Here is a 13,449-nt window from a genome sequence, read left to right as displayed (position 1 = left end):
GCCACGATCCGTGCAGGCCGCTGGCGGGCCACAACAGTAGGGTGGGAGAAAGCAAAGTGGACACTTGCTATGTGTGAAAACTTGGATCCCCCAAAAGTAAGTGGATTATGTTGAAGGAAAGAGAGGAAATGAGCAGGAGTAGAAGAAGGAGATGATGGAATTAATTGGCTCTTGTAATTGGCCCACATTTCAGCAGAGGCAAAAAAAAAAAAAAAAAAAACCTTTGCAAACACCACCAAAAAAAAAAGACTTTCTACATTTCCAGTGGACAGAAAATTACTAATAAAGAAGAATATTTGTAGCTCAGATATTGGTGCTATCTGAATGTCGTTGTTTTCTTGCAGATGTTTTACTACCCAAACCTGGTAATATCATCAATGCTAGTAACTAGCACTGTGCTAGCAATGGCTAGGACTGATGATGTTATCTAGTTTGGGTGATGAAACATCTGCAAGGAAACAACCAAGCTCAAAGAGCCCCAAGGACCCCTCAGAAAATTACCAGCAAGCTTTGTGAAACTGACACTCATGGTAATTGATACTTATGATGAAGTGAAGTTGTCTTTTGCCAGCCAACATCCATCCATCATCTATCTTTCTATCTATCTATCTATCTATCTATCTATCTATCTATCTATCTATCAATCATCTATCTATCTATCTATCTATCTATCTATCTATCTATCTATCTATCTCTATCTATCTATCATCTATCTATCTATTTCATCTGTGTCTATCATCATTAAAACTTTTAAACAAAAAGATAAAAACTAATGCAAGCCAATATAAAGTAAGGAAGAATAAATAAAAAGAAAGAAAGCAAAGAGTTCAAGAAAAGAAAACAAGCTGAAAAGAAAAAAAGGAAAAAGGAAGAAAAGATGATGTAAAGCAATGCCTTCCAATATTCTTCATAGCAATCATCAGTATCCCAGATCTCTCTCTCTCTCTCCCTCTCTCTCTCTCTCTCTCTCTCTTCCATCTGTCTGTCTATCATAATTAAAACTTTTAAACAAAAAGATAAAAACTAATGCAAGCCAATATAAAGTAAAGAAGAATAAATAAAAAGAAAGCAAAGAGTTCAAGAAAAGAAAACAAGCTGAAAAGAAAAAAGAAAAAAGGAAGAAAAGATGATGTAAAGCAATGCCTTCCAATATTTTTCATAACAATCATCAGTATCCCAGATCTCTCTCTCTCTCTCTCTCTCTCTCTCTTTCTCTCCCATCTGTTTGTCTATCATCATTAAAACTTTTTTTAAAAAAGATAAAAACTAATGCAAGCCAATATAAAGTAAGGAAGAATAAATAAAAAGAAAGTAAAGAGTTCAAGAAAAGAAAACAAGTTCAAAAAGAAAAAGAAAAAAGGAAGAAAAGATGATGTAAAGCAATGCCTTCCAATATTCTTCATAGCAGTCATCAGTATCCCAGATGACTTTTTATTTTTAGCCACGTCCAACTTTCAAGCACAGGAAAAGCAGAGCAGAGAAAATCTCTCTATTAGGACAACTTTTAAGTTACGTAGGAACATTTGCAACATGCAAAAGTTGAGATGATGTAGTCGAAGCCCCTGCTTTGACTTTTTGTGTGTGTGTCATTACACAAAAATGGACAGACTTCCCCATTGTGGCTCTCCTGACTTTTTTGGGCCAGATTCTGGGGACACCCCCAAAACTCTGCAGGTTGATTTATTAGATTTCGATAGCCGCCAGCTCAACAAACGGCTCGTAGGTTCAGTGTATCATGAAATGATCTCAGTGGCCATGAGCAAACATTTTGCCGAAGATTGCCAGCCATTGTACGATCCATTATCCCAACCCTGTTTTCCCCCCAGCTTTCAGACTGTAAGAGTTGAGCAATTTAGAAGTTAGAATTAAAATGGGTTGGGCTCACTCCAGCTCCTTCGCAGCTGTTCAGTGAAAAATGCATAATGTAATTTGCAAGCCTTACACCCTGTTGTAGCATAATTGTTGCTGAGTGCTGGGAGGTGGCAGGGAGTAGCATTAATCTGAATATATAAAGAAATAAAATAAACCAGGCTATTCAGAATGATTCAAAAGCGGTATTCCATTACAGCACCTCTTTAAAACAGCCATATTCCTCCCCCAGGCTCCTGAAAAATGAGAACCTGAAGATAGACACGGCTGCTTTAATAGTCAATTTATTAAAGTTGCTGCGCATTTACAGTAATGTAAGTTTAAATGCTTAGCAATGGCTACATATAATATCTTTGTTAAGTGATGGCGAGATCTCTTCAAATTTGGCTGGAATGAAAAAAATGGAGGTGGGGGTGGGAAGAGAACTTTTTATTCATTTATTTGGTAAAATTTATTGGCTGTCCTTCTTGCCACAGGGTAAGTCTGAGTGGCTTACAATCTCAAGATTGCATGAACTATATACCAAACCTAAAAGTCATAAGTAAAATATTATAAAGACCCAAATGCTACATCTCAGCTAAAAGATGGGAAGGAAGGAAATAGGATGGGGGGGGGAGGGGGGAAGAATAGGATGATGGGGGGGGGATCTGTTATTAATCTATAAACCACCACCCCTTGTTAAACCCTTGTTAAACTACCAAGGAGCCTTGGTAGTACAGTGGTTTAAAGCACCCTGTTATTAAGACCAGCTGCCTGCAATTACTGCAGGTTCGAATCTTGCCAAGGCTCAAGGTTGACTCAGCCTTCCATCCTTTCTAAGGTAGGTAAATTGAGGACCCAGTTTGTGGGGGCAATAAGCTGACTTTGTATAAAAATATACAAAAGGATGAAGGCTATTGCTTAGCGCATTGTAAGCCGCCCTGAGACTCCGGAGAAGGGCGGCATATAAATCAAATTAAAACAAAAACAAAAAACCCTCCATTGGAGCACCAAGCCAACTGGCAGTCAGGTCTTTAGGCTAGTATGGAAGGTCAGGAGGGATGGAATGGACTTCACTCAGGTGGGGGGGGCACACAATGTTCCAGAGCAGGGGTCTCCAATTTTGGCAACTTTAAGACTTGTGGACTTCAACTCCCAGAGTCCCTCAACTGGCTGGGGAACTCTGGGATTTGAAGTCCATAAGTCCATAAGTCTTAAAGTTGCCAAGGTTGGAGACCCCTGTTCCAGAGGGCAGATGCAATGGCAGAGAAGGCTCTTCTCCTGGACCTCACCAACTGGAATTCCCTGGCCGAGGGGATTCGCGGTATGCCTCCTCTGTCAGCACGGGTGGGGTGGGCCAATCCCAATGGGATGAGATCAGTGGTGAAATCCAATTTTTTTTACCACTGGTTCTGTGGGCATGGCTTGGTGGGCGTGGTGTGGCTTGGTGGCCGTGGCAGGGGAAGGATACTGCAAAATCCCCATTCTCTCCCCACTCTTGGGGGAAGGATATTGCAAAATCTCCATTCCCACCCCACTCTGGGGCCAGCCAGAGATGGTATTTGCCAGTTCTCCAAACTACTCAAAACTTCCGCTACCGGTTCTCCAGAACCTGTCGGAACCTGCTGGATTTCACCCCTGGATGAGATGCTCCCTTAAGTAACCTGGATTTATGTCCTGAAGGGCTCTAAAGGTGTTTACCAACCCCTTGAATTGCACCCAGAAGCAAATTTTGCAGAAAGTTAGAAAGTAAAGAATGATGTAGTGTGAACATATAATCCTTCCTCTCTTTCTTCTCTCTTTTAACATGTCCATTTACTCTCCCAATTAGAAACGGCTGGTTTTGGGTTCAGGACAAATAGAAAGACATGCTTTTTCATGTGTGAATGCACCGGTGTGTGAATGCAAACCGATATTTTAAAAGACCAGGAGGGAATTTTTTTGCATAATTGATCCCAAACTATCTGGTACTATTAGGTCTTGCTATGAACATTACTTTGCCAACCTAGTGGACAGAGGGAAAAGCCTTGAAGAACTGAAGAAACAGCAATTCCCAAGGAAAGAGTCAGATTTAAAAAAATTAATCTGAGTCAGGGCCAGAACTGTAATCTAAGAAAACATGTGTGAGCCCTGGTGATGCAGTAGTTAAAGTGTAGTATTACAGGCAAGCTTTGGCCACAGCTTGGAATTCAATCCTGACCAGCTCAAGGTTGACTCAGCCTTCTATCCTGTTGATAAAATGAGGACCCAGATTGTTGGGGGCAACGTGCAAATAATGCTTGCACATTGTAAACTGGCCAGAGAGTGCTGTAAAGCCTAAATGCTATTGCTATTTCAGACAAGACCATATCTAGCTCTCATTAAGATAATGGGAGGGAGGGAGGGGGAGAGAGAAAGAGAGGGAGAGGGAGGAGAGAGAGAAAGAGAGAGAAGGAAAGAGAGAGAGAGAGAGAGAGAGAGAGAGAATGAGAGAAAGTGGGAGAGGGAGAAAGAGAGAAGGAAAGAGAGAGGGGGAGAGAGAGAGGGAGAGCGAAAGAGAGAGAGAGAAGAGAGAGAGAAAGAGAGGGCGAGAGAGAAAAGAGAGAGAAATAGACAGGGAGAGGGAGAGAAAGAAAGAAAGAGAGAGAGAGAAGGAAAGAGAGAGGGGGAGAGAGGAAAAGAGAGAGAGAGAGAGAGAGAAGAGAGAGAAAGAGGGAGAGAGAGAAAGAGAGAAAGAAAGAGAAGGAAAGAGAGAGGGGGAGAGAGAGGGAGAGAGAAAGAGAAAGAGAAAGAGAGAGAAGAGAGAGAGAGGGAGGGAGAGAGAGAGAAAGAGAGAAAGAGAGAGAGAAAAAGAGAAGGAGAGAGAGAGAGAGAAAGAAAGCGAGAGAGAGAGGGAGAGGGAGAAAGAGAGAGGCATGCATTCAGATTTGCAAGTGTCTGCTACAATAGTTTTCTAAAAATGTAGTATTAGCCTGCATGACTTTGGATTCCTAGTCCGGTTTACCTCGAAGGACTGACGGCCAGTTTGGCTGGATTCACATAACAAACAAGACTTGGCTAAACGGCGTTGAACAATTTGTATTTCGATGTGTGGTGCGAACCAGGCTATAATTTTAAACCGTTATCTGGTTTATTTGTTGGACAGAACATGCTAAGCGAGCAAAGCACCACTGTTTGGTTCGCACAGGCTTAGGGGGTTAAGCAAGTTATCTGAACCCTGCCAGCAATTGTGGAACAAAAGCAGTCAAGTTAATATTTATTGTTTGATGATACGGTTGAAAGGCTAATCAATAAAGTAAATACAATGAGGAATTCCCATTGCTCCGTGTAAGGAGAATATAAATAACTGAGCAATACAGGCTATCAACAAACTACCAGATCAGCACAAATTCTTCCTAGGACCATGATGGCGAACCTATGGCACGCGTGCCACGGGTGGCACAGGGAGCCATATCGGTGGGCACGCGAGCATTGCCCTAGCTCAGCTGTAGCGCACATGCGCGCGCACGCCAACTGATTTTCGGGCCTTCCGGGCCCACTGGAGGGCCTCCAGAGGGGAGGGGAAGGCAGTTTTTGCCCTCCCCAGGCTCCTAGAAAGCCTCTGGAGCCTGGGGAAGGTGAAAAATGGCCACCATGCCATCGCATGCCAAAAGTGGGGGAGCACAGGGGGGGTCACAAGTGCGTGCACAGGGGGGCGGGGCATATTGATCTGTGGGTGTGGGCCCGCACGCATGCAACCCCCCGCGCTCCCCCCGCTTTTGGCACGCGACGGCAAAAAGGTTAGCCATCCCTGTCCTAGGATGTTCCCAGTTCCATATAATCACATCTGTCTTGTTCAACATCATCCGTTCCTCCTCTGCAAATGTCCAGAACCGTAGAGGGTACGGGATGCATCCGGATTAAATTTGGCTGCTGAGATGATTTTAGCAAAGTGGCCGAAAGGCCTCTCTGTGATGGCCCAGATTTGGTACATCTGATGAAACTTCCCTCTCTTCCAAAAAAATCCGAAGCCGGGTGATGTTAGGGATGGGGACAATTTCTTAATCCAGGTGAGTGCAACACTGGGGACCCCCAAAACAGAGGATGCAAAGGTGGCTAAACGCTATTTTTCAGAAGCTGTTCTTTTGGTTCTATGTGACCTTTGAGGAGACTGGAGCTAAAACATACAAAGAACTATGGCAGGAATTGAGGTGTTCCAATATCTCAGGGGTTGCCACAAAGAAGAGAGGGGAATCCACCTATTCTCTAAAAGCAGGACAAGAAGCAACGGATGGAAACTAATCAAGGAGAGGAGCAACCTCGAACTATGGAGAGATTTCCTGACAGCGAGGACAATTAATCAGTGGAACAACTTGCCTCCAGAAGTTGTAGGTGCTCCATCACTGGAGATTTTCAAGAAGAGATTGGACAGCCATTTGTCTGATATGGTATAAGGTTTTCTATTTGGGACATTGGACTGGAAGACCTCCAAGTCTCTTCCAAGTCTGTTATTCTGTTAAGATTATAGTAGCACCTTTGGAAGAAGAACGCCCACTGGAGCAGGCAAGGCCCAAGTCATTGTTGCATCAGGTTTTCTGCAGCCAAGGAGACAGCCATCTTGACCTACTGCTGCTCAGGGGTTTTTGAGGGTTGGAAGCAGTGGTGGAATTCAAATTTTTTTATTACTGGTTCTGGGGGCGTGGCTTGGTGGGCGTGGTGTGGCTTGGTGGGCATGGCAGGGGAAGGATACTGCAAAATCTCCATTCCCATCCCACTCCAGGGGAAGGATACTGCAAAATCCCCATTCCCTCCCCACTCCAGAGGAAAGATACTGCAAAATCCCCATTTCCTCTCCACTCCTGGGGGAAGGATATTGCAAAATCTCCATTCCCAGCCCACTCCAGGGGAAAGGATATTGCAAAATCTCCATTCCCACCCTGCTCTGGGGCCAACTAGAGATGGTATTTGCCAGTTCTCTGAACTACTCAAAATTTCCGCTACCGGTTCGCCAGAACCTGCTGAATAGCACCCCTGGTTCGAAGTCAAGCATATCGGGAAGGCAATAGGTTTAGGGAAGGCAGTTAAGCCACTGACTTGGAAGTAGATGCCACAGAACATGACGGGCCTTTTCTGCTCAACGCTGAACATCCTGCCTGATGTGCTAATCCCGAGAATAAATTGTTACTCTGGAGGCTGAGCATCCCAAAGCTCCATTCTCATCCCTGACTTTATACAAACTTTTGCAAAATGGAGAAAAATTTGCCACCGTGCCGGAGGGAGGGTAAGCCAGGATCTTCACCGAAATGAAGCGCAGGGTTGAGGCTTGCAAGCCATAGGCCTCTTCCCGAAGTGTGCAATACAATTTACAAATAGAAGTTGTGAATGCTCCCAACACTGGAAGTTTTTAAGAAGAGATTGGATAACCGTTTGTCTGAAATGGTATAGGACAGTGATGGCGAACCTATGGCCCCAGCTCAGTTCCGGTGATTTTCGGGCCTTCCAGTCCCACTGGAATTCGGGAAACAGGCTGTTTCCGGCCTCCGGAGGGCCTCCGGTGTGTGTGTGGGGGGGAGGCCCATTTTTTGCTCTCCCCAGGCTCCAGAGGCTTTCTAGGGGTCTGGGGAGGGTGAAAACGACCTTCCCCACCCCACCAGACGTCCTCCGGAGGCCGGAAATGTCCTGTTTGCTGACTTCCAGAAGTTGGGAAATGAGCCGTTTCTGGCCTCTGGAGGGTCTCCGGGGGATGGGAGCCTAGAAAGGCCCTGGAGCCTGGGGAGGGCGAAAAATGGGCCTACTGATCCCACTGCGTGCCAAAAGCAGGGGGAGCGTGGGGGGGGGTCATGCACACATGTATGGGGCACATTGAATTATGGGTGTGGGCACACACATGCATGACCTCCCCCTGTGCAGCCCCCACTTTTGGCACACGACGGCAGAAAGGTTAGCCATCACTGGTATAGGATTTCCTGCCTAAGCAGGGGGTTGGACTAGAAGACCTCCAAGGTCCCTTCCAACTCTTGTTATTCTCGTGTTCAGATTTCCAAAAACTTGTTCCCAACCTCTTTTCACGAGATGCAAAAAAGGAAAACTGTCAGGTACGCTTATCCTATCGCTAGCGAACAATTGTTTTCGTGTATGGCAAAGGACATAAAATCAAAGGTGCTTTTCATTGTGGCCTCTCCCTTGTCTTTTTTCGAAGAGCAAAGGTAGCCTTTAGCATGGAAATACACACACACACACACACACACACACACACAGACACGCATGCTGAAAAGGGGGAGGGGGGAGCGTCAACGGTGTGCCCTCCCCCTTCGCAACAGCAAACATTAATTCCCTTTCGTGGGTCGCAGCAAAACACCCCAGGGAAGGCAGAGAATTGCAGCCCTCATGTCAAGCTTTTTGCAATCAGCCAGGATCTAATTTATGTGCAGGCTCCATCTGGCACACGTGTGAAACAGTTTCTATGTAAAGAGAGGCTCAGCCTCGTAGAGAGCAGAGCGGGTGTGGGGGGGTGAATGGAGGGGGGCAGGGGTGATAAAACATGACAGAGCCATGAAGCCGACGCATGTGGCTGTGAAAGGGAAGGGGGTGGTGGATGTCAGCTGTTGCCTCCCCGTCCCCCACTGTCCCCCAACCAAGAAGATCTGGCTGGTACGCAAACCTGGCGTACCAGCCAGGCGAGCACCAGCAGAGAAAAGGGAAATGTCACACCTTTTCACACCGTATCAGGGGTGGGTTTCACTTACCTTTGCTACCGGTTCGTTCGTGCGCGTGCCTTGTCTATGCATGCGCAGAAGCTTCTGTGCCAGTGGTGGGTTGCCCCCGGTTCGGACCGGTTCTATAGAACCGGTAGTAAAACTGGAGGGAGGCTCCGCCCACCCACCCTGACGTCATCAGCAGAAGCATGCGCGGCCCCGTTGCGAACCGGTAATAAAGGTAAGTAGAACCCACCCCTGTTCTGCGCATGTGCAGATTGTATTTGATGACGTCCGGGCGGGTGGGCAGAGCCTCCTGTCGCCACTGCTACCGATTCGCCCGAACTGGTAGCAACCCACCACTGCACCGTATCCCAGTGTGGAAACCCCAAAGGTTTGGAAAACGTTGCAAGCAGCTTTGGATAAGTCCAGCAAATCACACCGGAACAAACGGGCTTGTGAATGGCTTCCTACGGGGAAGTGAGTGAGCAACCGAACATGGCACAGTAGACGGGGAGAAAGACTATCAGCTTGCTCCAAAAAAGCACATCTGGCATTCAGGGGTCCTTGGTGCTCCCCAAGCTTGGTTCTTTCCTTGCAGACATTTCATTACCAAGCTAGGTAATATCATCAGTGTTAGTAGGGAGTGGGATGTACCACTCCCCAAATCCTACTAGCATTAATGATGTCACCTGGCTTGGGAATGAGACATCTGCAAGAAAAGCACCAAGCTCAGGGAGCATCGAGGACCTCTTGTTTAGACCCTGAACTACAAACATTCTCCTCTGTCGGTGCACCTTGCATTCTTATGCTCCATGGATAACTACACTTCAGGGTGAGGGAACCTGGTGAAGAAATGCTGGCATCTGTTTTTAGCAATGATAGTTCCTCCTGCAAGGCTACAAGAAGAAAACTAAGAGGACTTCTAGATTTCATGCTTGAGATGTCTGTGGAGACTCTCAGTCATCCAGGTCATAATTGTCTCAAAGGTGTTCCCCCCCCCAAAAAAAGGCAGCTGGTTCCACCTGATTGGTTGATTCCACAACCAACTGCATCCTGATTCAGATGACCCTGAGGGCACAGATAAACCCCCAAGTGGCCTCAAGAGCTCTCAGAGAGAGTACTAATGTCCAGATGACTGCAAAGAAATGTGATCCTTCCATTCCCCACCCCATCCTATCAGAACCTATCTGTCCATGACCCCCACCATCAGAACTGATAAAGCTTCTTGGAGGAGAAGTGAAATGTTTTCTTCTTCCTCCTCAAGGAAAAAAACAAATCAGTTGCCTTTTGAAAAGCACTGAGACATGCTTGAAATGGAAAACAAAACAAAACAGAACTTTGACTTTGGATTGTGCTGTTTAGATAATGTTGTTGTTATAGAAATGGCTAATAGATAAAAGTATAAAGTTGAGGCTGCACTGCGCTAAAAAGAATCAGAAGTCAAATGGGTTTTTCCCCTTTTACTCTACACTTAGAACACAGAACCATCATACAATTTGCACGACTGTATCTACTGTAGATGCAGTGAAGGGACACGGTGTCTCAGTGGCTAAGACGCTGAGCTTCTCGATCGAAAGGTCGGCAGTTCAGAGGTTCGAATCCCTAGTGCCGCGTAACTGGATGAGCTCCCGTTACTTGTCCCAGCTTCTGCCAACCTAGCAGTTCGAAAGCACGTAAAAAATGCAAGTAGAAAAGTAGGGACCACCTTTGGTGGGAAGGTAACAGCATTCCGTGCGCCTTTGGCGTTGAGTCATGCCGGCCACATGACCATGGAGACGTCTTCGGGCAGCGCTGGCTCTTTGGCTTTGAAACAGAGATGAGCACTGATACTTAGATTCGGGAACGACTAGCATCTAGGCAAGGAGAACCTTTACCTTTACCTTTTATCTCCTGTAGTGTGCCAGCTACACCTGTTCCTGAGAGAGCTGAAATTGGCAACACATCTCAGTTATTATTCTTTTTATTGTCTTTATGTTGGTGGTCTTTTTTTATTTTTGTAAGCCACCCAGAGTCATCGAGAGCAAGTGGGCGGCGCTACAAATTTTCTTAAATCAATAAATAAATACTACAGCTGGACTATTTTTCAAAGTTGTTCCTGAAGGGTTTTTCTGGAAGTTTTAACTGGTGCAAATAGAGGTTGTGGTTTTATTACTAAGCGCATGGCATCAGAAGCCCATTATGCACATGCTGAAAGTCATAAGTGAGTGAGTGGTGGGTTTCAAATTTTTTTACTACCGGTTCTGTGGGTGTGGTTTGGTAGGCGTGGCTTGGTGGGCATGGCAGGGGGAAGAATACTGCAAAATCCCCATTTCCTCCCCATCAGCTGGGACTCAGGAGGCAGAGAATAGATGGGGGCAGAACCAGTCAGAGGAGGTATTTACCGATTCTCTGAACTACTCAAAATTTCCACTACCGGTTCTCCAGAACTGGTCAGAACCTGCTGAAACCCACCTCTGAGGTGAGTTATCAATGGTTTAGGAGCAAAGTTGTCTCAGAAATACATCACAAACTGGAATATTGCTTCTGGTGCAACATCTTCTTAACCCAATCCATTCAAAGAGAAATCAGCCTCCCACCCACCCACCCACTGCCAACTTAGAAAAGAGGATTTAGGATTTGTGGGTCTCCGGGGAGCGAAGAGGGGGGGTGGGTGGGCTCGTAAGATGCAAATTTATGAAGCAGAGCAAATGACACCTGAGCCCTCGGCCGAGGCTCTGAATTGTTTTTTGGCAGGATTAATGAATGAAACCCACTTAATTACCATTTTGTAAATACAATCTCCCAGCAAGGAATGAAAAATCGATATTCGGAGCTTGCCTTTGCGTGTACATGCTTGGCTTTTGCTACCTGCTGTTGCGATAAACGCATTCCAGTAACCGCAGACCCTTTCATGCAATTTATATTCCGAGTTTGCACATCACGTCCCCCAGCATATGCACATGTACACACATACACACACACGGCCCTGATGCACAGAACTGAGCCCGGCAGCAGAGAAACAAGGAGCCTTCATTGGTGACAGCTTTACATTTTTTTCTCCTTATTCTTTTTCACGCCTGCTCTGAGTGTGTTACACTAGCAGCTTACCCCCTCTGGGCAGGACACTGCAAGATCACAAGCAGCCTTCCCACCCCTAGACCTTCCCCCCCTCACCTCTTCCCCACCACAACAAAAATGTGTTGCTGGATTGTGACTTTTTTTTTTAATGTGACCGAAGGGGGGGTGGTAGTGAAAAAAAGGAGTTCAAATATTTAGAAGCAACCGCACCAACTCTTTCATTAAACGGCTTCCATTCGGATGATGCAATTAATTGTAAATGTAATTTAAATAAAAAATTAGCTTCCCCCCACCCCACCCCATCCGTCTCCGTCTCCTCTTTTGTTCTCTTTCCCTGCCTTCCCAGCCTCCATTTGTTGGCATGATGCTCCTGACAGGCCAGTCAAAAGCAGAAAACTGAGAACAGGCTGGCAGGAGAGGAAAAAGCAGAGAGGGTGAAAAGGAAGCAGGCGTTAATCTGCCAGCCTTTGCAAGCTTGGGGAGCTGAGATGATTGCAATGTTTCGTTTGGGGACCTATCCGTGCGAGGAAGGGATCGCGCAAGTTACAACCAGCTTTACGAGCCTGTCCGAAAATTTTGGGACTGGCCCCCCTGAGCTCCTCCAAGAAGCCGACGCCAGATTGATGCCACTTTTAAATGAAGCCAAAGTGGGATTTTTAAATTTGTATTTCTCTAATAGTCTCAAAAGGGATGCACAACTGTATCTACTGTAGATACAGTAAAGGGACACAGTGGCTCAGTGGCTAAGACACTGAGCTTGTCGATTGAAAGGTCGGCAGTTCAGCGGTTTGAATCCCGAGTGTCGCGTAACAGGGTGAGCTCCCGTGACTTGTCCCAGCTTCTGCCAACCTAGCAGTTCGAAAGCACGTAAAAAATACAAGTAGAAAAATAGGGACCACCTTTGGTGGGAAGGGAACAGCGTTCCGTGCGCCTTTGGCATTGAGTCATGCCAGCCACATACCACGGAGATGTCTTTGGACAGCACTGGCTCTTCGGCTTTGAAACGGAGATGAGCACTGCCCCCTAGAGTCAGGAACAACTAGCACATATGTGCGAGGGGAACCTTTACCTTTACCTTCATAGACTCAAAGGGGCTTTTTTTCAAAACACAAAACAAAACACAACTAGAAAAAGATGGTTTTTTTTCAAAAAAAAAAAAATCACCAATGACCTGGATGGTTGAGAATCTCCACAGAAATTTCAATAATAGATTGTCTATTGTCTTCATCTACTTTTTATCCTGGCCACTCCCACTCCGGCTTCATCCCCGCCCACTTTTAATGGGTTTGCTCCAGTGGTGAAATGTAAAATTTGTTACTACCGGTTCTGTGGGTATGGCTTGGTGGTGGTGGGGGTAATGTGACTGGGTGGGCGTGGTCAACTTTTTTTTTTTAACTTTTAAAAACATTTTTTCTATAGCCTCTTTGGCCAAAGAGGTTGCAGAAAAAAAATGCTTTTAAAAGTCTCTGATGATCAGGGAACTCAGCTGGGATTGTCAGAGGCTTTTAAAAGCATTTTTTCTACAACCTCTTCGGCCAAAGAGGTTGCAGAAAAAAATACTTTTAAAAGCCTCTGATGATCCCAGCTGAGCCGCGCCATCATCAGAGGCTTTTTTTTTACTTTTAAAAGCATTTTTTCGTCGAAAGAGGTTGTAGAAAAAATGCTTTTAAAAGTAAAAAAAAAAAGCGTCTGATGCTCGCGCAGCTCAGCTGGGCATGGGGGGGGTGGGCGCGCAGGGATTTTTGCTACTGTTTCTCCGAACCACCCGCTGCCATTGCTACCGGATTTGGTGATCCAGTCCGAACCGGGAGCATTTCACCCCTGGTTTGCTCCTATTATGCCTCTTGAAAATTGAATTTCGAGGACCCGCAGTTAATAAAGGTCTGCC

General features: G+C 45.9%; 1 protein-coding gene across 1 annotated transcript in view; it reads right to left on the bottom strand.

Moving 5' to 3' along the window:
- The window catches only part of IGDCC3 (immunoglobulin superfamily DCC subclass member 3), a 110,181-nt gene that overhangs the window by 14,349 nt on the left and 82,383 nt on the right, over window positions 1-13,449 (bottom strand). The window lies entirely within an intron of this gene.

Source organism: Pituophis catenifer, unplaced genomic scaffold (assembly GCF_029215685.1).
Source record: "Pituophis catenifer annectens isolate HBS135680 unplaced genomic scaffold, rPitCat1.0.hap2 SCAF_14, whole genome shotgun sequence".
Lineage (NCBI taxonomy): Eukaryota > Metazoa > Chordata > Lepidosauria > Squamata > Colubridae > Pituophis > Pituophis catenifer.
This window is presented reverse-complemented; position numbering and strand designations above follow the sequence as displayed.